The 24,790-nt window shown below is 37.8% G+C and overlaps 1 long non-coding RNA gene across 1 annotated transcript; it reads right to left on the bottom strand.

Annotated features, from left to right (window-relative positions):
- Positions 1 to 2,355: 2,355 nt before the first annotated feature.
- Positions 2,356 to 24,650, bottom strand: LOC128785812 (uncharacterized). Its single transcript, XR_008430042.1, has 4 exons — positions 24,525 to 24,650; positions 11,420 to 11,518; positions 9,020 to 9,205; positions 2,356 to 2,704 (listed from the first exon to the last, which is right to left on the bottom strand). It is a non-coding gene; the product is annotated as an uncharacterized LOC128785812 (long non-coding RNA).
- Positions 24,651 to 24,790: the final 140 nt, after the last annotated feature.

Genomic DNA, 24,790 nt, shown 5'->3' with positions numbered 1-24,790 from the left:
TTTCATATTTCTGTCAAATAGAAGCAAGAAGAAAAATTAAATTAGACAAGAGAAGGATATACGATGTCTGAAGGATAAATGCTGGAGGCAAGTGATTTAGATTGTTTCTTTGATTTATTAAATAAATCAGCTGGTATTCCTAACCTAAGCATAAAACCTAACTATTTTTACTATACTTGCTCTGTTTTATATTGATGGGTTCACTGATTTTTCTGAAATACCTCCCATAAACCTCCCTAAAGATTTAGAAAGACCACAGGGAAATAAATCAATGACAACATGCCAAAATCCATCACAATGGCTGCTGTTCTAATTCATTTGATACAGGTCAGCTCAGATCATGCAGCTGGAAAGTACATTGATTTAATTAACTGCAGTACACTGTATTGTTTTAAAAGGAGATATTCTTTCCATGTTTTACATATACATTTTATGACATACTCAAAGCAAAAAGCCACACTTGGAACATTGGAAAAGAATAGAGCAAAATTAAGTCACTGAAAAAAAAAGCCGATTCCAGTTTAGTCTGATTTAAGAGAGGTAGAGGTGATCTGAGAGCTAAAGAATCAGCAAATAGCAGAAGTGATCAATTTTTGTTTCAGTCTTACATGTAGAGCAGAATAGAATACAAAGCCTCTAAATCTAAAACTACGAAAGTCAGGAGGGGAAAAAAATTACTTCTTTACTCAAAATCTAGGAAGATAAATAGTAACATTAATTGTGATGCCCAGCTGAAACACATATTCTTCATTTATTTTAGACTGTTGAATTGATGCTCAGGCCTGAGACCAGATTGTCTGTTACCACCCTGGCACTCACCTTCCTTGGCACTGGAAGAAGTCAGTGAGGGAAGTATTAAACATAAAAGTGCAACCAAGCCTCAGCTATGAAAGCCAAAAGCTGATGTCAGCCAGGGAAGAGCCTGCCACTGCACACTGGAACCCGGGCTAGGCTAGCTCCCTCTTGCTCCAGTGAAGCGGCAAGTGTGGGGAACTGCCTTGGCTGGGGTGAGGCCACAGGCAGAACATTAGAGGTGACAAAGCTCTATCCAGAGAGGCGGTAAAGAGATGGTGCTCCTACACAGCAGGGCAGGGACCAGGCAGAGAAGAAAGAGGAGACCCTCCAGTCATGGTGTTCCAATGAACTTTAATGAAGTCAGAGTGGTTAGGACACAGAGAGCCTCAAGCATCTCAGTGCTCGGCGTTTTAAAGCATAGCAAAACAGAGCGTGTACACAAAATGAGAACCAATAGAGTAATACTGGAGGTGGAGTTTTGGGGTAACAACCAACCAGGACAGGGGGAGAAGTCTTGGTTGGGGATTGGTCCAGGTAATGAATGATGGGGAATGTTCTGGAGTAAGGGGCAGGGTTGCCTTGACAGGCAGGGAAGAAGGGGCGGGGTTGCCTTGATGGGCAGGGAAGGCTCTGGAACAAGGAGAGGGGATACCTTGAGAGACATCTGGAAGGGAGGGCAGAACTTAGGAAGAAACCAACTTGGGGAAAACATGGCGATAACAGAATGGACCATTTGACAATAAACATAAAACACGAACCGCAGCAAGAGCCCTGTGACCCTCTGACAGGATTATGTTCTTCAGTATGGGTTCATGGTTTCTGTGCTGTGAGTAGGTACTAATATGGGATCACAGAATCCTAGAATTGCTTATGTTAGAAAAGACCTTTCAGATAATTGAGTCCCATTGTAAATCTGACACTGCCAAGTCCACCACTAAACCATCCCTAAGTTCCACCTCTACACAATGTTTAACACAACTTCCAGTGAAACCCTAACCTATTCCAATTCTTGACAACCCTGTCACTGAAGAAATTGCCCAATCTAAGTCTCCCCTGATGCAAGAAGAGCCATTTCCTTTTGTCCTATTGCTTGCTATCTGAGAGGACAACACCCACCTGGCTTCAGCCTTCTTTCAAGTAGTTGTAGAGAGCAATAAGGTCTCCCAACTAAACTCAGCTGCTTACCATTAGATTTGTGTCTCAGACCCTTCATCAGCTAATGAGATAAAGTAGTAGTGAGGGGCCCAAAACTGAACACAGCATTCAAGGTGCACACTTACCAGTGCTGATACAGGGAGATGATTCCTTCCCTAGCCAGGTAGCTGTCCAGCCACTCTTCTCAAGTCAGTAGCATTGCATATTGGGGTTACTGAGAAAAATTAATTTCTAGAGCATTGCCTGGAGCAATGCAGGGCTCATGACCTGCCTACTGCTTCTGGGAAAGCTGCAGGAGATACATGTGGCTTTTTCCTCCTTCTCCTCTATTTAGTTTCTTCCCTCCCACAGGAGTAAGAGGAGAGGAAGTAGAAATAAAACCAGAGCTTGCCCATGTTCACTGTTTATTAGGCTGTGCACTCATGCTAGAGGGCACAACCAACCCATAGCTGGCTGCAGCTGCCACTCTGGAAGTTTGTGTTCAACTGGTGTCTGAGGTGGAGCATCCTTCACATTCTCACCACCCTGCCTTTACTCCTTGGTGTTACAACCAGCTGCTGCTCACTCTGGATGCATAACTGTTATGGCAACCTCTTCTCCCCATGAGGAAGCACTTGGAGGTGGTGTAACAATACTGCAGCAGCATGATTGCACTGCCTGGACTGACGTACAGCGCCGAGACAGACTTACTGCCACCCGCAGCACACGCACAGCGCGACCCAGGCCCAGGGAGCACAAACAGTTTAATGGGTACCTGGAGGAGCAGAAATAAAGCTGTGTGTAAATCCACACATATGAAAAGGAACTATGACGTTTCTGCAACAGAATCCACATGCTGGTCAAAATTAAATGAATTATTCAAACCAGCCACTATAGTTGTTTCAAACCTATATTTTATATGGGAAATTGGATTCTTCCCCAGATACTCCCTGGTTCTAGTTCTATATATTTTAGCACCGTGAGAATCTGGGTGATTCGCTGTGGGATTCCCTTTCTGTTTGAGAACCTATGTGAGCTAGCCTCAGGCTCAGATTTTGTCAACACCTGTGAAACGATATTTCCTTTTTCTGTTCCCTCTCCTCTAACTGGAATTATTATTCCCAGTGTCCATGGGGCTGATTCACTCACAATTAGGGTCAATGAAGAGACATGAGGAGACTTAGAGTGTTTAGTCTTTTCTATGAAGACAGTCCTGAAACCAAATAATTCAAAACCAAAAAGAAAATTTTGCCATGGCTTAAAGCACCTTTCTGCCTTCTATTTTCCTGAATATTTCTGCATTTATTAGAATGTTCTTGATTCCCTTTTGTAAAGATTTTCAATTTTAAAATATGTGTCTCAAAATAACATGTACTGCAGAAGAAAAATAAATTCATACCAAATCTAACAACCCCATCCTTTCAAACGAAGGAAATAACCGCACATGCACCTGCACATATTGAGTGTAAATAAATATGTACCTATCAGAAATATGTATCAGGCAATGTTGGATTTTTTTACATCAGCATTAACACAACTCAACCCTGGTGAGATGGGGAACAAAGTAAACATGAAAAATGCATAGAATTATGAACTTTATTTTGATATCAACCATATAACTTCAGGCCCAGACTTTTTAAACTGATAGAGATTTATTCCAGATTTATACCATTTTAATGGATCTGTAAGGGCTGATGATTACAGCTAATTACTCAGATTGGAATAATCAGGATGCACTAAACTCAGCAACATGAAGCAATCTAGTCTTGACTTGGCTAGAGATTGGGCTCCAGAATGGAAGTAACATAAACAAAGAACCTTCAGACTTAAATTATTTTGGTATGCAACTTTCTTCTTGGTCTCCCTGAAGAGAAGCCATTTTAAGCAAATGAGGAGGAAGAAATGCCTAACTGAATTTTTGGGAGGCATAACAGGTACATTCAACAAAATTGAATTTTGTCCAAAGAGTTACTTTAATGTCAGGTTGGAAATGCTTTTATTAATGTGATAAAAATCCTCAAGTTGTTTTTAGCCAGTATGTAACAACTGATAACTTTTAAAAGTTTACAGACTGCCAGAACTACAGACAGATTTCATAGCATTTAAATTTTGGAAGCTGTAAAAATAATGTTTAAGAAATATGTTTAAGCCTACCAATCAGCTATGAGATAAAAAAAGAAATAACTAAACATGTACAGCCCATGCTACCTACATGTACAACATTTGACAAAATATGTTTATCAGATGGTAATGTGTTAGAAGGAGCTGATAAGGCAAAACAGATGAAGTTTATTTCTTTTTTCTAGAGGTGTAGAGACTTCAGACATCTTGGTAACATTGCAAGTCAAACTGTAACTCCCTAGAGCTCTTCTGCATGTAAAATAAAATAGACAACACCTGCCATGGAATACATGGAATGCATAGAAGAAGAAAAATTACCATAGAGCATTTACTGCTCTGTTTCCTATCTCTGGATAGAGGATTGTATTTGAGACTTCTCTTTTGGGTCAATATCTAGCTGATAGATAGGTCTTAGAAACACCAGTGCCAAGATCCAAATTTTAAGGAACTGGGAAGCTATTAGAAGTTTTTGGGAGATACACTTTACAGAGAGTCTTTAGAGCCAGACATGTACTTTTGAGATTAATGTGGTCTCAGTTACAGACTGTGATGAGAAATCAGGAGGCTAGAAAAGCTGGGAAACAGCCCTGATTCTCCAAAATGGCAAGGATTTGGCAATGTATTATTTCTTACACAGAGGGAAAGCAGGATTTTTAAAACAAACAAACAAACCCAAAACTGAAAAGTTCTGTTTCTACAAAAACATGATTTCAGGGCACAAAGATTATTTAGGTCATTATTCTATACAACCTGGATTTTTTTCTCCCATAGTTCAAGCAAGCAACACGATTGCAAGAAACCTTGAAATTCTGGTATACATTAACTATGGGTTTTTTTCTAATTTATTTGGAGCAAGAAACATGCCAAATAAAAACCAGCATTTTAGCTTAATTATTTTTCAAAACTACTTCAGACTTAATGATTGATTTTTTTTCAATGGAAATAAAGTTTGGATGTTTTAATCTTTTTGTGCTCTATTTAGTCTTCTAGTGACATATTAGTTTCTTTATCATAGAGAATTTAATATCCAAAGCCCAAGTGAAGGTTTGCAAAATCTCTGTATATAACAGAAAACACAAAACACAAATGCATAGTACAAGAGACTTAATCAGATTTTTTTCTCCTACATTATCTCAACAAAATAATTTGTCCCATTGCTCACTCCTCCTTAAATCTGAAAGCTTGTGTGAAGGATTTTAGAAAGCACAGAGAACTGTTACACAACAAGCCAAGTATTAGGAGAGTATTAGATCTGAAACATTTTCCAAGTAATTCGCTTCTTTACGAGAAAATGGCCAATTGTTTGTGACAATGAAATAGTTTCTCATAACTATTCTCCATTCTCTTTCTAAAAATAAAAACCAGTCCTAGTTAGATATTAATTTTCCCTTATCCAAATACAGGGCAGCATACAGGATCACCAAAAGTTGATTAGGAATTCCTGATAATTAATATAGTCAAAGTCATTTGAATCAGTTGCAAACTTAAAGGTTAAATTTGTACTTCTATTTATTATTAATATGAGCAATCACAGACATTGACAAACTTTTGCTAACTCAGAGTAAGGAGTCAATACTCCTTAATATTACCTCTGGTCTTTTCTTTCCTTGGTGAAGGTGAGCAATGCTACAAGAGATAAGGACATGCACTGTTGCAGTGAGTGCAGAGGAGGGTCATGAAGATGCTTAGAGGGATGAAGCACCTCTCCTATGACAGGCTGAGAGAATTGGTGTTGTTTAGCCTAGAGAAGAGAAGGCTCTGGGCAGACCGTAGAGCACCTTCCCATACCTGTAGTGAACCTAGAGGAGAGCTGGACAGAGTCTACTTACAAGGACCTGCAATATTAGGACAAGGGGGGATGGCTTCAAATTGACAGAGGGAAAGTTTAGACTAGATAGCAAAAAGAAATTCTATACTGTGAAAGTGGTGAGACACTGAACATGTTGCCCAGAGAAGCTGTGGATGCCCCATTCCTAGAAGTGCTCAGGGCTAGGTTGGGCAGGGCTTTAAGCAACTTGGTCAAGTGGACATTTCCCTGTCCATAGCAAGAGAACTAGATGATCTTGAAGATCCTTTCCAACCCAAACCATTCCATGACTTGATGATAAGTGACATTCCTCTGACTACACAGAGAGGAGGCAACTGCAGAGTGTCAGCAGCAGAATAGCAGCAGAACTGCCTTCACCCAGGGACAGGGACAGGCACTGCCCCACTGTGGGGATTCACACCCAGGATGCTCTGAGAGCTGGTCAGTCACAAGGCCAACAAAGAAAAAAATGAGCCCTGAACCATTACAAGCTTGTGTAAAGCTACTTGCTGGTGAAGGAGTACTTGCACCCTCTCAGTAACACCATGCACCAAAGGCACACCACACAGCTCATCTCTTCCACCCCACATCACTCTTACCCTAGAGAAGTTCTCTGACAAATCACTACCTTTGCTGGCACAGCACAACCTACTGAAAGAGATATGAAATATACATTTTAACACAAAATCTGAGACTGCCTTTAGTATTTCTGAATCCTGCAACATTGTGGGGAAGTTCAAAGAACACCTATGATTACTATGATGTTGAATTTCTAAGAAACCTATAACAGAATTAAGGGAATTAAATATGAATTATAGTATTTAAAGAAAAATAATAATAAGAAAATATCTGGAGGGATTTTTTAGAACTTTTGTATAGTGGTGATCTGAGAAGAGTATGATGAAGGAAGCAGCCAAAATTGTAACTAGGGATAGAGGTTAAAAGTTTCCCTTTAAAATACTTTCAAATTTTAGCTACAACTTATAAGAGATTTAAGAGATTTTGGAGTGAAATCACTGAGCTCAGGCTGACTTCATTAGAGCTACTCATGTGAGGAAAATGAGCAGGATTTGGCCATAAAACAGAAAGGCCTTTGGCCTTGTTTTCATTGCCAAGTATTTTCTAATTGATACTGCATGTAAACTCTGCCCTCTGCTAATACACTAAACAATCAGTGCTATCCAAATCCATGGTTCATTTTCAGCCTAAAACGTGATTTTGTTTGTATCACTGTCACAGGAATGATGAGGGAGCCAGGAAGGGGCTATGTCATTGGACAGCTCCCTCCTCATGCTGCACCATGTTTGTGTTATTCTGTGCTCAGAAATGGAGAGCCCTCTTAGCTGTAGTCCCCTGGTAAATCTCCACCCAGCTGTAATCTCCTGCACCTTGAAGAGGATGGGATTCCTCTGCTTTTTCTGAACATTGCCTTCTGTCCATAAAACTATCAGCCTGATATCCAAATCCTTACAAATTTAATGTGAAATGTACCCTGGGGGTTGGACAGCCACAATTCCCTGAAGAGAATTGGGAAATATTTTGGTAATCTCAAATAATTTTAGTAAAATGTAGTATAAACTCTAAAACAGTACTATGAGTTACCATGATTTAAGTTTTTTTATTAATTCTACTATTTTGCAGCATTAAAATCTTACTAAAAAACATGTTCAACTTCACTGAATAATGCAAGAGTATTTTCAGTATACAAACTCATGACTTAAGGCTGGTCTCTGAAGTCAAATTTTGTTTCCCAACAATTGCTTATTCTCTGATGGTAGCCCTACATATTATAACACCTGATGTAGGTAAAAGCTATTTTAATATACAATCACATCTCAGGATCTGAACAAACCATCTCTCGTGTGCACAGTTCTTGGTGGTGGTGCTTGATGCTGAGTCTAGAAATTCAGTGTATCAGGTGCTGGTGATGGATGATTACGACTTGTGAAAACAGGTCTTTCTTTTAAGATTTTCCTCACTTGTCTTCTGGTATTATTGAATAATTTTGTAATATTTACATTTGTTTCAAAAGTGCATTCAAAATTTATGGAATTAAAATATCAGAAATAGTTTTTCTTCAATCTAACAATCTTCTATCAGAAGGAGACTTCCAAAGCATCTTTGAATTAATTTTTGTTTGAAGTGGAAAGATGTTACAATATCCCAAGTCACGCAATGTCCATGAAAAAAGCCCAGATACTGACAATGTCTATGCATTTCTCCCATAATAAGTCATCCTTGTAGCCAAATATATGTATCTTACTTCTTATCTAATTGTGACTTCCAGCCATTACAGTTTCATTGATTGTTCTTGCTACATTCAAATGGTTATATCCCCCACCTTGTGTTGTTCTTTGGTAGGTGAAACAGAGTGCTTTGAGTGCTGCACAGTAACATCATCTCATTTGCTTTCTAATCATTCTTCCATGGACACTCCTCAGTGATGAACAGTCTGTGTGGACCACACACTCCAAAACAAGACAGAGGGGGTGGGGTTGCTATCGCTTAAAATACAGCCCAGATGGCTTCCTGCAAGGGAGTCACACTAAGCTCTTGTTATAGTCAGTGAGGGCTCCTTTTCATGTGTGATTCACAGTGTGCTTTGTACATTTGAGATGAGGTGAATCACACCCTAAAAATGCCTATTTGAAGACAATGATATCATTTGGATAAGTTCTTCTATTCCAGAAGTGGTAACAGCAGAAAAATTACATATGGGAATTTTTTTATCTTACACAATTGCCTCAATTTACCTTCTCAGCAGTCATGTTTGCCTATTTGTCCACTGCTTCCAGAGTGTTCTCAGTCCTTCTGATCACCCTCATGGCCCTCTTCTGGACTTATTCCAACAGGTTCATGTCCTTCTTATATTGAGGGTCCCAGAGCTGGAGCCAGTACTCAAGGGGGTTCTCATGAGAACAGAGTAATGGGAGAGAATCCCCTCCCTCAACCTACTGCCCACGCTGCTTTGGATGCAGCTCGGGATACAATTGCCTTTTGGGGCTGCAAGGGCACATTTCCAGGCTATGTCCAGCCTCTCATCCACCAACACCACCGAACATCCACCAACACCCCTAAGTCCTTCTCAACAGATATTCTCTTGGTCCGTTCTCCACCTGTCCTGTATTTCTGCTTGTGATTGCCCCAACCCAGGTGCAGTACCTTGAACTCAGCCTTGTTGAACTTCACGAGGTTTGCAAGGTTCCACTTCTCAAGCCTGTCCAGGTGCCTCTGGATGGCATCCCTTCCCTCCAATCTAATGACCACACCACACAAAGCTTGATGTTTTCATACGTCAGTCTCCGCACTCTTCCCAGGTTACCCATTGTAGATTCCACCCTCTGTAGGCTTAACACAGACATGTACAAAAGTCTAGTTGATATTCTTTCACCTAGTCAAACACAGAATGCATACACATGCATACACATGCATATATGTTCCATATATGTGAACATGTGTGTTGAACTTAAAGTCTCAGCACAAGTTTAATCTCAGATTTCAAAGCCTGTAGATACCATTATCCAAAGAAGAAATTTCTATCATGTTCCTAGGTCTTCTGATTTGTTATCTAGGTAATCAAGAGCATTGAGTCATGACACAGCCATGTGTTAAAATAAAAAATGTCCTGAAGATGAGGTTCTCTTCACTAATAGTGTCTACTATTAGTTTCAGTATGTTTTCATTAGAACAATAGGATTTCTTACATTCAAATCAATTGCTAAACCATTAACAATTGCTCCATTATCTAAACCAAGAAATGGTTTAGAATAATCTTGTTAGTATTCTTTTCCCAAGAAATATGAATGTAACCAAATTGATACAGTTTACCATAAAGGAAAACAGGCAAATTTCCATTTCTAGTATTTGCATTGCTTTTTGAAATTCTGAAATGTTCTGTTACATTTTCTCAAAGCAAAAGATTGCATTTTTTCACGTTTAAGAGAATCTTATTTTTAGAAGCTAAGGAAAACATTTCATAAACCTTCTAATATTTTTTTTCCAAATTAGCAGAACAAAAAAATTTAATTTGATATTATTTTAATCTTCATCTCTGTGTGTGCATTTTACATAAATGATAAACATAAAAATGCAAGAGTATATGTTTATGTTAAGTCATATGAAAACTATGGAATAGCAAATCTTTAGGAGAGAGTATAAAATCACACAAACACTTTAGCTTCTTCAGCCTATATTTTGAAATGCAGGATTTTACTGCTCAATAACTACCAAACATTTAATAAGCATGGATCATTTTCTTCAAGGATGCAATTTTTTTAGCATATGCAAATTTTTTGCTTCTACAGCATCTTCAAATGAAGCATTTCAAGTGTAACTAGGCATTTTATGCTACTTTCAAACTTCATTTTATGCTCCCAACATTTTTTCATTTGAAGCAATGAATAATTGCTTATCTACCTTCTCAGCAGCTATCATAGACAGTCATAGATATGTTTCCTAAGCTGAAAAGCCCTTGAAAACACTATTTATTGTTTCTTCTACAAAATCTGTTCTTTATCTTTTAATTTCAGTTCTTAAACTCTTTTGACAGTCCAATTTTTCATCCTGATTTAGTCTGGGGAAAATTTTAAAATACTAAAAACATTCTTTGGGGATGGGAAAATCATTTTCTGTCCAACTCTAACTTTCAGTTCCATTTTGCTATGAACAACAAAGCATCTAGAATCCACTAACATGTATAATACATCTGGAAGCAGGTACTTCAACACTGAGAGATTCTTATACAATGAAATAAATTTAATCTTCTTGACTTCCTCAGTTGATTTGTTTCTACACAACCTTCTTCTATTTTATTTTCATTAAATGTATTTACCATTAATAATTATTACCATCTGTTCAAGTTTGGATCTGACTTGTAGTGCTATAAATTAGAATTAGCTTTGCAGAAATCATTCTGATTTTTGCTTTAGATTATAAACTTGGTCATATTCTACTGTTTTTATTCATGCCTGCTGCAAGTTTATAAACAGTAAAGTCTGTAGAGAGAAATTGGGATAACCTCAGAAATCAAATCACTTTAAGGAGTCACAAGATTTCCAAAGGGCAATAACATTTATAGACACCCAAATTAAAACATGCACCATTAGGAAATATTTAGCACATCTACATTTCAGTTTGTGTGTATGTATTAAAAAACAAACAAATAAAACAATAATAATTTATGAAAATCAAATGGTCTCATGCACTGATTCTGCAAAATTACAATTCCAGCCATACCAAAGCTGCTAATGTGAGTAACCAAGATGATTCTAGATGTGTTATGTACCATGTGCATAAAAATTAGAAGTTTTTATATTTCTTTTCTTAAGGGTGAAGCAAAATAACCTAGATGTAAGACAAAGCCAATTGGTTGAAAGGGAACACCTATAGGAAAATAAAATGAAAAAAGTGAATGTATGTGCTTTCTCCTGATACCTTCAAATCAAGGATATGTGCATGTCCAGAAGCCATGTTTCTCCAAGAGTACATATTAAGACATGGATTTAACAGTACCTATGCCATAGTGATCATTGCTATGAAAGACATTGATCTCTATTGCTTTACCTTATTTGCAATTTTGAGGATTTATCCATAGGATAAAGCATTACAGGTGTCTTCAGAAATATGATGGATTGAAATGTACCTCAAATATGGATACACAGACTGAATGATAAAAGCAAAAAAAAAAAAAAAAAGACATTTTAAATATAGAAGAAAACTGGGGAAGAAAGAAAATATTTTTTGCATAGGAGTAGCATTGGATAAACTAAATAAATGATCTTTGAGCAACTATTTCTTAGTTGAGCTCAAATAATTAATCTACAGCTTATTTAAAGTATCTATTTTTGCTGCTAATTTTGGACTATAAGGCGGTTTCTTTCTAATGTATAAAAACTAAACATTCTAGTAATAAAATACTTCATCAGAGACTTTAGTGGTGGATGCAACTTTGCATCCTTGCTATATTTTATATCACAAAAAGTATTCAAGACAAAGACCAGCTCTGTAATTGTGGTTAAGACTGGCCAGCATATGAGAAAACAAATTCAACAATATTAAGGATGTAATTTCTAGTAGTCTTATTAATCATCTGTCAAAAAATTACTGTATACCAAAAAGGCAGCATGAATTGCAGAAAAAAAAATAGGTAGTACAATGCAGATATTGTGACAGAAATTTTACTGAATCAACTGCCAAAAAAATAAATTAACTTTTTTATTATGAAGCTCCAGAGAGAGCAGAAGAACTAACTTACCAAAATACAGGGATAAAGTGTGCACTGTTAGAATGAGAATGCAAGGAAGGTTTTCATTCTGCATATCAAAGAGAAATACTAGAGAGCAGGGGAAGTAAAGTTAGTACTGGAAACATACTTTTGATTTAACTTTTTTAAATCAGAATTCAGTGGTAGTCTATAAATTCTAAATGTATTTACTTTGATATTACAGGCATTAGTATATCCATCAATTCTTTTTTACATTAGCATATGGGCCCATATTCCTTTCAAAATCTTACTAGCCTGCATGCTAGCATATGATCTTGAAATAAATTTTTAATATAAAGTGTATATTTTTAATATAAAAATATAATGTTTAATAGCATCTCAAAGTAATTAAAAGGCCATTGGAGGGGAGTGTAAAGGAAAAAACTCACATCCCTGTTGTGAGTCAGAAAAAACTCAGATGAAAATCTTGCCTGTTTTCAATCAGGAAAACAGGAAAAAGTCTTCCACAAGTCAGATGCAGAAACCTTTTCCTCAGACTGAAAAACTCCATTTTCACTTTCATGTTCAGTTGTTCACATGATGGCTCCACCAGATGTTTTCTCATGGAGCACCAGACCACAAGAAAACTGTAAAATTCGGAAACTGTAAAATTCTGTTGCAAAATAGAATTGCCACCCTCTGGTTGGCTTTTCTGCATGCAGGACATCCATAACAGGAGAGGGAAAAAACAGACAAGAGGGAAAGGACATATCTTAACACTGCAAGTCTTTCTACTGATTATAAAACCATTTTGTAGTAGTTTGTATTTAGGAAATGGAAATGTTTAATAAGTGAATAAGGTGAGCATTACTTTATGCTAGGCTTCAGTTGAACTACTGTATTGATTCAGTTGATTACACAGCACCATGTGCCTGAAATATATTTGTATTTGAGAATATCCTTTTAGGTAAAAATATCTCGTCTTGTAAGACAGTTGTATTTTCTGGACCACTGTTACATGTTTCAATGCAGTATGGAACAATAGGAATAGCTGAATTACTGCTGAGCAACCTAAAGCAAAGGTATGTCCAAGATTAAAGGCTCAGGTTCTGGAAGCAGTAAAGGCAGGTTAATGTGTCACTGCCTCTTCTCACAGCATCTCACTGGGACAGCAACATGATTACACCTTTTCTCTTTCCAGAACTATCATGTTCAGCAGACCCTGCAAATACTGATATGCAGGCTGGAGTCAAGCCTCGAAGACAGTGAATTTCATTTCACAGATACATCTTTTCTCAGTTCTTGTACAACAATAATAAAAGTGACTGAGGGTGACATGATTTGGGGTGATCAAGTGGTTAAATGTTTAAAGGGCTTATGGCACATTAGTAATACTGAACTTGATTAAAGGGATGAGATGAGGACATTGGTGGAATGGAAGATGAGAGGCATATTCTTTAATTCCATTTTGCATCCAAGTCTTCTCCAAGCAGCAGCAATGGTTTATAAAAGCTTTTGAATAGACTGGGCAGCTGCCTCTTCTGGTTCTTTTTTCTCTAGCTGTTTTCTATCTCCTCTCATAAGGCTCCTATCAGGTGAGTGTCTACTTTCAAGAAATATCACAACTTCATCAGGATAATGTGCTGTATTCCTCTTCTGCAAAGTAACCTGACTTAGAAGGCCTACAATATCTTTTTCTCTAAATATTCTTCTACTCAGATGAGAACAAAAAAAAGGAGAGATCACAGAAGGTACCCACAAGAATCAAGTCCAAACCTTAAGTGTATGACCCATATGGAGATCAAACACACAACCTTGGTGTCCTTAGCACAATGATCTTACCAACTGATCTAATCTCAGGGTAAGATGATTTAATGAATAGAAGGAAAGAATAAAGTGAAAACTTGAGTTATTTTAGAGCATGGAGAGTGTGGAAGAGTAGGAAGGACAAGGATATATTTGCTGCCTTGAACATTTATTTACTTAATTATATTCTGACAATCACAGCCAGGGAGTGAATAAATCCACAATGTTAATGAAATGTGTGATATTTTAAGTCATAAACCTAGGCTGAGGAATGAAGAGATAACTTCCATGTCAGGTTTTGAATTGCTACCAGTAGCTAACATTTATGAAAGCTCATACCTTTCTCAGAGTGGGATTCACTGCTGCCATCCCACACTGTATTGCTGAAACTTTAAAAACTTGAAACTTGTGGAACATCCCACATTTTGCCTAATTCTGAATGCATAAGTCTCTGTGCTACCGATAAAAAAAAAAAAAAAAAAAAACACCAAAAACATATATTCTGGAAGCAAAATTACCAGAAACACTCTAGATTTGTGTCCATTTTTGTAATTTCAGAAGGTTTCTGTACACTCTGTGTATGTGAAAAACTCAGAAATATTCTAATATTAACACTAGATACCTAAATAACTGTCAATCTGTTCTCAAAAATACAAAATCTGGATTTCTCCTTAGGGCAAAAGTCACATTATTCAGACTAATGAAAATAAAAGTCATGATGTGGAGGAGTAAAGCATCTCTCAAAAATCTTAAAGCCATCAGTCTCTGAGCAGTCCCTTTTAGCCCTGTTTCTAAAGAGAGACACATATTTTCAAGGTCTCACTGGAATATTTTCTTCAGCAGCAACTCACAGAAGACTCCCTAAATGCGACACACATGTTCTCATGTAGTCTGCAGCTATTCAAGTCACAGCTCATAACAGATTATGAAAACTGTAAGACTCCTGGTGGAGATACTTTCATGCAAAAAAACCTTGGGCTATTTACCAGCCTTCTGTTGTGTGACTGCTAATGTGACAGATTGGCTGGCAAGGGTTTGTGGGGGAATACAGCTGGGACAGTTGATACCAACTGACCAAAGGGATTGTCTACAATGTGTGGTGTCAAGCTCTGGAATAGAGGGGGGAAAGGGTGCTCATGGTAATGACATTTGCATTCTCAAGTATATATTACAGGTGTGAAGCTCTGCTCTACAATATAGGCCTGGGCACCTACCAAAGGTAAGGAGTGAATTTGTTCCTCTTTTTCCTCGGCTTGCACACACTCATTTTACTTTCCTTATTAAAATATCACTATCTTCATCCATGAGTCTTCTTGCCTTCATTCTGTTTTCATCCTGGCCCTCAGGAAAGGGGATTGAGCAAGGGAATGGGTGGGTGTTTGACAGGTAGCTGCAGCCACTTCACAAAGTTAAAATAGGGTGTTATATAGAGACTTTTCAGTGAATTACTTGTTCCTTCAGATTTATTTTTACAACACACTTTTTGTCCTACGCCAATTTTTTATCTTAATCTGGAAAATCAAAAACAAAAATTCAACTGCTCTAAGATGTAACACTTTCTTCAATCCCAATGCTATTCACAAATATGTCATAAAAGTAAGTCAGAGATATTAATTTGAAATCATATGTTATGAAAATATAATCACAGAATCATAAAATCATAGAATGGCTTGAGTTGGAAGGGACCTTAAAGATCATCCAGTTCCAATCTCTCTACCATGAGCAGGGTAGAGAGTCTTTCCTTAGACCAGTTTGCTCAGAGCCCATCCAACCTGGCTTTGAACCCATCCAATGGGTTCAAAGATGGTTGGGATGGATGGGCTCTAAGCCCATCCAACCTCCAGGGCATCTACAGCTTCTCTGGGCAACCTGTTTCCGTAGGTCACCACCTGCACAATAAAGAATTTCTTCCTAATTTCTAATCTAAACCTCCTCTCTTTCACTTTGAAGCCATTTCCCCTTATCATGTCTCTACATGCTCTTGTATAGTCCCTTTCCACCTTTCTTGTAAGTTCACTTTAGGTACTGGAATGTCACAATTAGGTCAGCCTGAAGTCTTCTTTTTTCCAGGCTGAACAATTTAAATTCTCTCAGCCTTTCCTCACAGCAGAGGTACTCCATCCCTCTGATCATCTTGGTGGCCTTCTCTGGACCCACTCTAACAGGTCCATGTCCTTCCTGTGCTGGAGGACCCAGAGCTGGATGCAGCACTGCAGGTGGGGTCTCGGAAGAGCAACACAGAGGGGGAGAATCGTCTCCAATTTTTTGCACAGCTCTGTTATGCTGTGAGAGATGGTGCCATCAACTTATATCTTCAGCAGGCCTAAACAGTCCTGACCCTGTGCTGAGGGTCACTACATGAAATTTAGAAACCCTCTGGTTGATGGGATTTCAATTGTTCATGTGTAACCATTCTGATCTCAAGCAAGATTCCAAATGAATATACAATTTTTTATTGTCTATTTATCTTATACCTCTTCCAAATTTTAAACAATACAGAGGCCTAGAAAGGAAACATGTATCTGTGTAAGATTACTAGGGGATTTTAAGTTTGTTTTTGGATTTTTGTGTTCTTTACTTAAGTAACAAAGGACTTAGAAAACTTGTCTGTTACAAACTTTTCGCTTTCTTCCATGTAATATTTTGCATTTTGGCATAAAGGAGATGTAGTCCCCAGAGATTATTTAAAAGCAGTTAAAATAAGCAATTCTCAGTCATTATAGTATCCATCTGTATCCTCCTAAAATAATTGCATCTATGCATCTTTTAGATATTTTACCTCAACAAGTTTAAAAATACCTATACCTTAAATTAGGAAATCCATTATTTTGTGAGAATTATGAAAGTAAAACCCCATACAAGCATATCCCCCAAAAAATAATTTTAGAAAATAACAGCTTGGAGATTATCTTAAAGTCTTCGTCATCAGAAATCATGTAATGAGTAAATCTGAAAGAGAACAGAGTGGAAACATCCAAATATAAAATCTGTCTTATTTTTTTATATATGTGGTTGTATTCTTAATAACAACACCAAGTGAATGGGATTTAGGCACCTAAAGCTGCCAATGCCTCATGAAAATCCCATCTTCATAGACAGACCCATAGTGACCAAACTACAGTGTCCAGAACTGCCCTCTGGGGACTCCCAAAACCCTTCACCTATGACTGCCAGATGACAGGACCTCAGTACTTAAAACCAGGCACAAATAAAATGCTTATATCAGGTGGGTTAGGTCACACCTGCAAATAACATCTTCATATATGTCAAAGGTTTTCTGATGATTGTTCACCCAGCATCCAGGTATCCAATGGCAAACAGAAAGCTGTGAAGTGTTTGTTGAGGACATTCAAAAAGTCCTTGGAAATAAAAAGGTTCCTGACTAGCTCATCACAAGTTCATCTGCTACAGGAAACTAACCATTGAACAAATATTAATAAGAAAGAGCTATTTGACCAGGTGTAGCTTGCAGATGGATTTAATTTCAGGTAACAGCCTCAAAATGACAATAATTATCCATTACTTATTTACCTGTCTAAACTTCTCTTTGCAGAAAATAAACAATCTAGAAAAGAGCCATTTACACCTTTGAAGTATTTCCTGCATTTATCAGTGGTGATTCTTGTTTTAAGCACACTTGTAGTCTAGTTTTGCTCAGTCTATTCAGTCATTGAAATTCACATTTATCTTCCAGTTGTTCAAAGTGACAGGAATACATATAACATGAAAAACTGAAATATGCTGCCTCATTTCCATCTACATTTCTCCTTAACCATTTCTTTTTGCCCTTCCTATTCACTGACCTTTTACCCCCTTTGCCTTCCATTATTCTTTATAGGGCTAGATACTTTAACTTTTTGCTTACAGTTATTTGTCTGTGGAAAATTTCCTTCTTTGTCTTCCTTCTCATTTCTCAGTAACATGATTACTTTTTAACTTTTTAAATTTTCCTTTTGTTTTGCCACAACAGGGGTGCCCAACCAGCTCCCTCAACTTTCAAATGCCTTCTGTACTTTTTCACTAGCCTTCTTTATCCCTTTGCTTCTGCTTCAGCCCAATCCTGCTGTTAAAAGAGTTCTTGGGGATTTGTGGTTTTTTTTTTTTTTTTTTTCTTATGGTGGATGTTTTTTGTTTGGGAAGATATTTGTCTCTGACATTTGGGTATTTCAGAAAGTGCATCCTTTTTTCCTGTTCATGTCTCAATGGAATAGAAAGAATAAACCCCCATGTGTTGGATAATGGAACACAAACCTGAGAATAATTTCCACAAGAGATTAGCAGACTTTTTATTGTCACATGGTCTTGGTTTATCAGAAGGAACATAATTGCTGATCTGATGGGATTATTTCAGGTAGCACTTTTTTTTCACAACATAGGACTTTTCAGAAATATTGTAAGGTTATATAGCCAGGTGGAAGAAAACCCTAAAGTAGGATGGGCTGCTGATTGTGTGTGATAGGAATTAGACTGTAAACTGAGCAGTTCCGTGGTGTGACTGGGACAGTAAGGGTAGTGATTAAGACCAGTTGCCAAGTGGGTCCCAATTGTGCAATTGAACAGTTGACTTGCTGGAATTCCCTTCTGTCGTTCCATTCCATGGTATGAACAATTGAATGTCCTGGCAGTCAGCTATTTCACTTCCTGCTCAGTTTAGCTCTCAAACTAAAGAGAAGTATGAATTTTGTAGTGAAACTGAGACATAAAATGCAATGCAATGAATTGGCATTCAAGTGGGCTCTTTGTTGTTTGAGACAAATCTACACATAGAGAAGGCAAATTGGGAATGACAATCTATCAATATCAATATCAGGGTGCTTATGAACCTTTTTTCTGGCCCTCTCTTCCACTGCTGAGGTTCAGGCAAAGTGCCATGGCAAACTGGCTGCTAACAGCTGTGAAGTACAAATCTTCCAAACAAACAAAGCAAATGTAAATAGGTGGCACACCTTTCCTTCTGTGTAGACTTTAGCAGGACACAGAAAGAAAAAAAATCTTCCCAGCCCAAAACTGTTTTGTTTGCATATAACAAATTTTAGATTTTCAATCAATCAAATTTTACTATTCACAACAAAGAATGAGAGTCACTTGATGTATTCTGGAAAAATTACTTTTGAAAATTTGCTGTGTTTTGAGGGGCAAGGCCAAAAATCTAAAACCAAATAAAAACCCCACCCCCAAAACAACAAAAGAAAGAAGTAGGTAGAAAAAACATGGAGTTATTCTTTCTATTTGACAAACTAATCCTTCAGAGAAGGAAAAAAACCCAGAAAGTTTTCTATGTGTCAAGAAAAAGAAGGTCTGAATATTACCAGAGAAAAGAACCTGGAATAATTCTTATCCAAATTGTGAGTTTGATTGGTTATTTCTGCTATAGTTTGAATTCATGAACTCTGGGAGTTGTGTCTGGTGTTTGTACCATTTCTCCATGTTACACTGGAATGCCCTCCATCACAACATTTGTGCCCCTTGTATAGTCATTCTGAAATGTCTGAGGGAAACTTATACTGTAGCATTGCCTTTAGTAAGCTAACCAAGCCAAAATTTTAAATCCTTTTGCTAGGAGATACATTTTTTAATTCAGTGGTCATGCTCATAGCTTTCCTTGGCAGCCTCCAGTTTTTAAATCTTGTCCAAACAGTTTCTGTATGTTCTGAAACTGATGTATTAGAGAAAGATTCCCTTTATTCAGACACAAGTGGGTTGTTTGAATAATGTGATACATGCTTTTGCAGTACACCTCTGCAAAACTTCGTGGGAAATTAAGCTGATTAAAAATTGAACATCAAAGTCACTTTGGAAGGAAGGAACATTGGTAGACTCCTCAGAAGCTTTTTAGACACTGTGTACAAAAACCAACTAAGGAAAACATGCTTATGAGGGAAAGATACAAGAAGCTATAGCATAACTTGAAGAGAGTTATTAGTCTGAAACACCAGAACAATGTATTTGGATAATTGTCTATAAATGGAGATTGACAGTTCATGGTTAATTTCATGTGTTGGTGTTCACATCACAGAAAAACCACTGCCTATATATGGAGATAACCAGAAACCATTAGAGAAACAACTCTGGTTTAAATGTGGGGCTGTGATCAGGGCTTTCACACTGCACTTGATAGTGCTAATTAGGGAGCTTTCTGCACCTTCAAGAATAGGTGTAAGGAGAACCTCACACATCTCTTAAAAAACCCCAAACAAAACATATGGTAAGAGTCTAATGCAGTGTAAGTACCAGATTGTGGGATTCCTTAAAGAAACTGAGTTGCTAAGCAAGCTTTTAATGGCTTGCAACTCAAACAGTTTTAGCATAACAAATCAGAAAGATGGAACTTATTTACTGATTGAATTCTGTGGGAAAATACTGCAGAAATGTTATCCTTGGATGTGAAAGGTTAGCATTTTTACAAAATATACAGAAAACCCATAGGGAATTCTAGCACAGGGAATACAAGCTCTCTTACTTATGATGTGGACTGAAGAAAACTCTGTAAAAGCACCCACTGAATGCTCAAGGCGCTCTTGACTGTGCTCCTAAACAGAAGAAAAAACCCCCAACCAAATCTCACAGGTTTAGTGACACTAAATGAATTTATGTAAAGTAGTAACACCTGTTGTCTATCACGCAAAGCCCACAGTTTTCCCAGTCTCAAACTCTCATCTCATTGCAGTGTATTGCAGCACTGCAAAACCCCCCATGCATGGGGTTTTGAACAAATCCCTCTCACAAACAGGGAGCGTAAGATGTGGAATATGGCACTGGTCTGAAATTGGCAACAGCTCAGATTATGGCTCACTGCTATATGCCAGTGGGGCCCAGTCAAGTAGCTGATCATGTCCATGTGTAGAGCATCAGATGGTAACTTAGCATCTCCTCATGACTCCCAAATCATTACTCACTGTTTTGCTCTTATACAGTTAGGCTGCCTGAGCACTCAAAAAAAGTGCATGAGCAGATCTGAGGTGCAGATCAAGGTCAGTCTTCCAATGAAAGAAAATTAATGATCAGAGGTAGTTATGTTCCTAGGGTTTTTTCTTCACAATATGTGACTTAAGTTATCTATGGACAGGTCGACTTTTCTTGAGACAAGGTTAAACAAGAGTAATCACACATCAAAACAATGCTCAAGCTACACCAAATCATATACTTGTCTCCAGTGCAATCTATCACTTACTTCAAGCTACAGAATCCCATGTGTCCCCATATGTCAGATAAGTGGTAATACAAACAACACCCCAGAGTAACTTAGCACTGAAAACAAGCCCTATATCTTGAATAAAAATAATACTATGCAATACATGTTTACTCTATGAGACGATTAACTTCTCTGGAAGTGGGGGTTCTTTTCTATTGAATATAAAAGGAGTTTACTATTATTGCTTTAGACCTGGACAACAGATTTTAAATTGATTAAAAGTTTAGATGCCTATGATTATTAAGATAAATTTCTCTCCTGCATCATAGTCTTCAAAGAAAAATGATCATAGATTGTGGTGCTATACATAGTTAGAATAATCCCAGCAGAATACAAAAACTTAGGTCCAAAAGGTGTTTTTAGGAATTTGATGAAACCCCAAATCTGAAATATCCACAGAGTTGCTTACACCATAACCTTCTCATCGCTATGGAAACAAATCCAGTGGGAAATGGCTGCATATTTCTTTTTAAGTGCCAGTAATTTCTAACAACATAACTTCAAGTGCTCCATTAGTGAAAACACTGTTCACAGCTATTTTTAACCTGTTGTCACATTCAAAATGTCTGGTCAGTTTATTCAAGGAAATAACTGTCTTCATACAGGTGAATATGCTAAATATAGCATAGATGAACTTCATATAGATGTGACCAAGCATAAAGATACAAACAAAAAGATAGAACTAAACAAGCTTACTAAAATATGGATATAATTGTTCAAGGAAAATGTTCTATCATGCTCTCTCTAAACCCAAAGACACAGAACTAGTTTCATAAGTGGCTAAAAGAGGTGAATGAAATATGTGACCAATCATAACCTCGAAGACGTAACTGTAAACAAGTCCAGCCAAGATGTGCTTTAACAGATTTTGCCACTAAAATGAGAAATGGCAATATTAACAAAGATGTAGATTTGGAATAAAAAATTCATGTGTAGTGGTGAGAAAAAAACACAGGAGCAATTGAATTAATTAATCATAACGCATGGTATAACGGCAAATATTCACCATATATTTTCACAGTAAATATTTATATTCAGGGAATAAATTATATTTTTTTTTTAAGCAGAAGAATAAACAACATAGTAAGTTAGTAAAAGTCCACAGAATTAATCACAAAAGAATGATATCTAATACACAGAAGTTATAAAAACTTTGCAAAAACACGGTAAAGAAAAGCAATTTGGACAGCTTTTCCAACATAAAAATAAAATTGTAAGAAAACAGTCTTACAAAATAGAAGACTATATAAAAAAATAGTCTCATATCAAAAATACACCTGGTAATTCATCAAAAAAAGTATTGCAGAACAGTCTTTTCCTAATTATATCCGGAAGTAGCTGCTGAGCATCTGCACCAATGACGTCCATTCCGTACGTACTTTCCTTGGGGACAGCAGAGTGCAGAAAAACAATGATGTGAGCACTACAATATCTTCCCACTGCAATGCTACGGTTTGTTTGTCTGCTTGTTTTTAATAAAACTGTAGTAATTTCTTCCACTTTCTAAGGGATCTCACAGACTCCTGGCAGCAGATACAGTATTAGCCCAGCAGCAATCTGTCTTGTTTTGGATATGAGGAAGCACTTCATAGAAATATAAGCATAAAAAATAGATTTGTTTTAAGGGAGATTTAGTTAGAAGTTGGTATTTGACTGAACATAATCAATTTAATTTATTTGTTCAGACATGCATACCTTCACTGCACAGATTTTGGAGTGTTGATTCACAGATGAAATAGATGAGTATTCATCTTATGAAGGTACTTTCACAAGTTGGCCACTATGTTTTTAATCAGCTGATGCCACATTCTCCAAAACAAAGCCACCTGGCTTGGCCAGCTGTCTCTGAGAATTGATGGAGAAATACATGGAAGAGGAGGGTACTCAGAGAATTTTCACTCTTCACACTTATCAGAAAGTGTGTTGATGAGAAACTATTTTTAAAAATAGCCCACCTTCTAATTCAAGTGCACTCATAATATATGCTTAGAAGCATAAGAAATCTGATGGATTTTATAAAGTAACTATAAAGTCCTGGCAGACTTCCTTACCACAGAAGAGGGCTGAGTTAAGTAAATTCAAGTAAAAGACTTGTTGGCATTTAAACAGAGTTATCCTGTTCATCAGGATAAAATGGTTGACCTCAAATAGACCAGACAATATCTCAGACATAGTTCCTGAAAAGGGATGGCATATACTGTCTTGCAAAAACACCTGCATGACATCCAGAGCTGCCAGACTAGAAAAACCCTCTTCATAAGAAGGATGCTGACTCAAGAATTCTACTTCAATGCTAAATCTCAGTCAGGAATGCCGACTTTGAAGAACTGAAAAATGCTTGAATTAATGATTAAGTAATTTATTTATTTAAAATATAAATTAGTTAATTTAGTGTTCATGTGAGTTGTGTGTGGTGGGTTGAACTTGGCTGCCTGGCAGGCCACTACTCAGCTGCTCTCACTCCCTCTCCTCAAAAAGACAAGTGGTCAAATAAGATGAAAAAGATATGTTGAGATAAAGGTTATAAGATAAGTTACCTTCAGCCCTCATGGGCAAAACAGATTAAACTTGAAGAAAAACTCATTTAATTTCTTGTCAATTAAAAAAATTAAGATAGTGAGAAAAAAAAAAATTATAGGATACCTTCTCTCCATACACCTTCTTCCCAGGAACAGCTTCAGCCCTTCATTTCCAACTCCTCTAACTCCTCCTCAGACTCAGTGGTGCAATGTGGCTCCTCCCCACTGTGGGCTGCATTCTTACAGTATAAATGTACTCCACCACAGGCTCTCCATGGGCTGCAGTTCCTTTGGAAAATATCCACCTGGGCCAGTGGGGGTCCTCTATGGGCTATTGCTGTGGTTTCACCTCATCTTGCACCAAGTACCATGCAGCCAGACTCACTCCCCCTGCCCTCCTCCCCTTCAGTACTGGGGAGAGAATCAGAAGAGTAATATCTAGAAAACTCATGGGATGAGATAAAGACAGTTTAATAGGGAAAGAAAAAGCTAGGCGTGCAAGCAAAGCAAAACAATTAATTCACTGCTTCCCATGAGCAGGCAGGTGTTCATCCATCTCCAGGACAGCAGGGCCCCATCACAGCTACTTGGGAAGACAAATGCCATCACTCCAAGTGTACCACCCTTTCCTCCTTTTTCCCTCTACTTTATCTACTGAGCATGATGTTGTAGTCTGGAACATCCCTCTGGTCCGTTTGGGTCACCTGTCCTGGCTGTGTTTCATCCCAACCTCCCATAACAAAAACATCTCTATTATCCACCCTGTGTTCAGCACAAATCAAAAACATAGCCCTGTACCAGCCACTGAGAAGAAAAGTAACCCTACCTCAGACAAAACCAGCACAACTGTGATGTGAATACCTGCTCCACCATGGTCCTCTCCACAGGCTGCGGGGGAATCCCTGCTCTAGGGCCTGGAGCAGCATTGCTTTCTCCCTGTGTTCTCACCTTGCTGCTCATGGGGTTGTTCCTCTTTTTCCTCAGAATCTTTTGTGTCATGTTTTGCCCTTTCTTGACTTTGTTCTCCCACGGTGCCGCTGCCCCGACCGTGGTTCAGCCGCGCCCTGCGGAGGGCGGTTGGATCTGGCTGGAACCAGCTGTGTCCAGCTGGAACCGGTTGGATCCGGCTGGGGCAGCCCTGGCCTCCCCTCACCGAGCTGCCACTGCTGCTGGGCACCCACAGCCTCTACAGTATTACTGAATAGAGAGTGCAG

The sequence above is a fragment of the Vidua chalybeata genome, chromosome 3, assembly GCF_026979565.1.
Source record: "Vidua chalybeata isolate OUT-0048 chromosome 3, bVidCha1 merged haplotype, whole genome shotgun sequence".
NCBI classification, from domain to species: Eukaryota; Metazoa; Chordata; class Aves; order Passeriformes; family Viduidae; genus Vidua; species Vidua chalybeata.
This window is presented reverse-complemented; position numbering and strand designations above follow the sequence as displayed.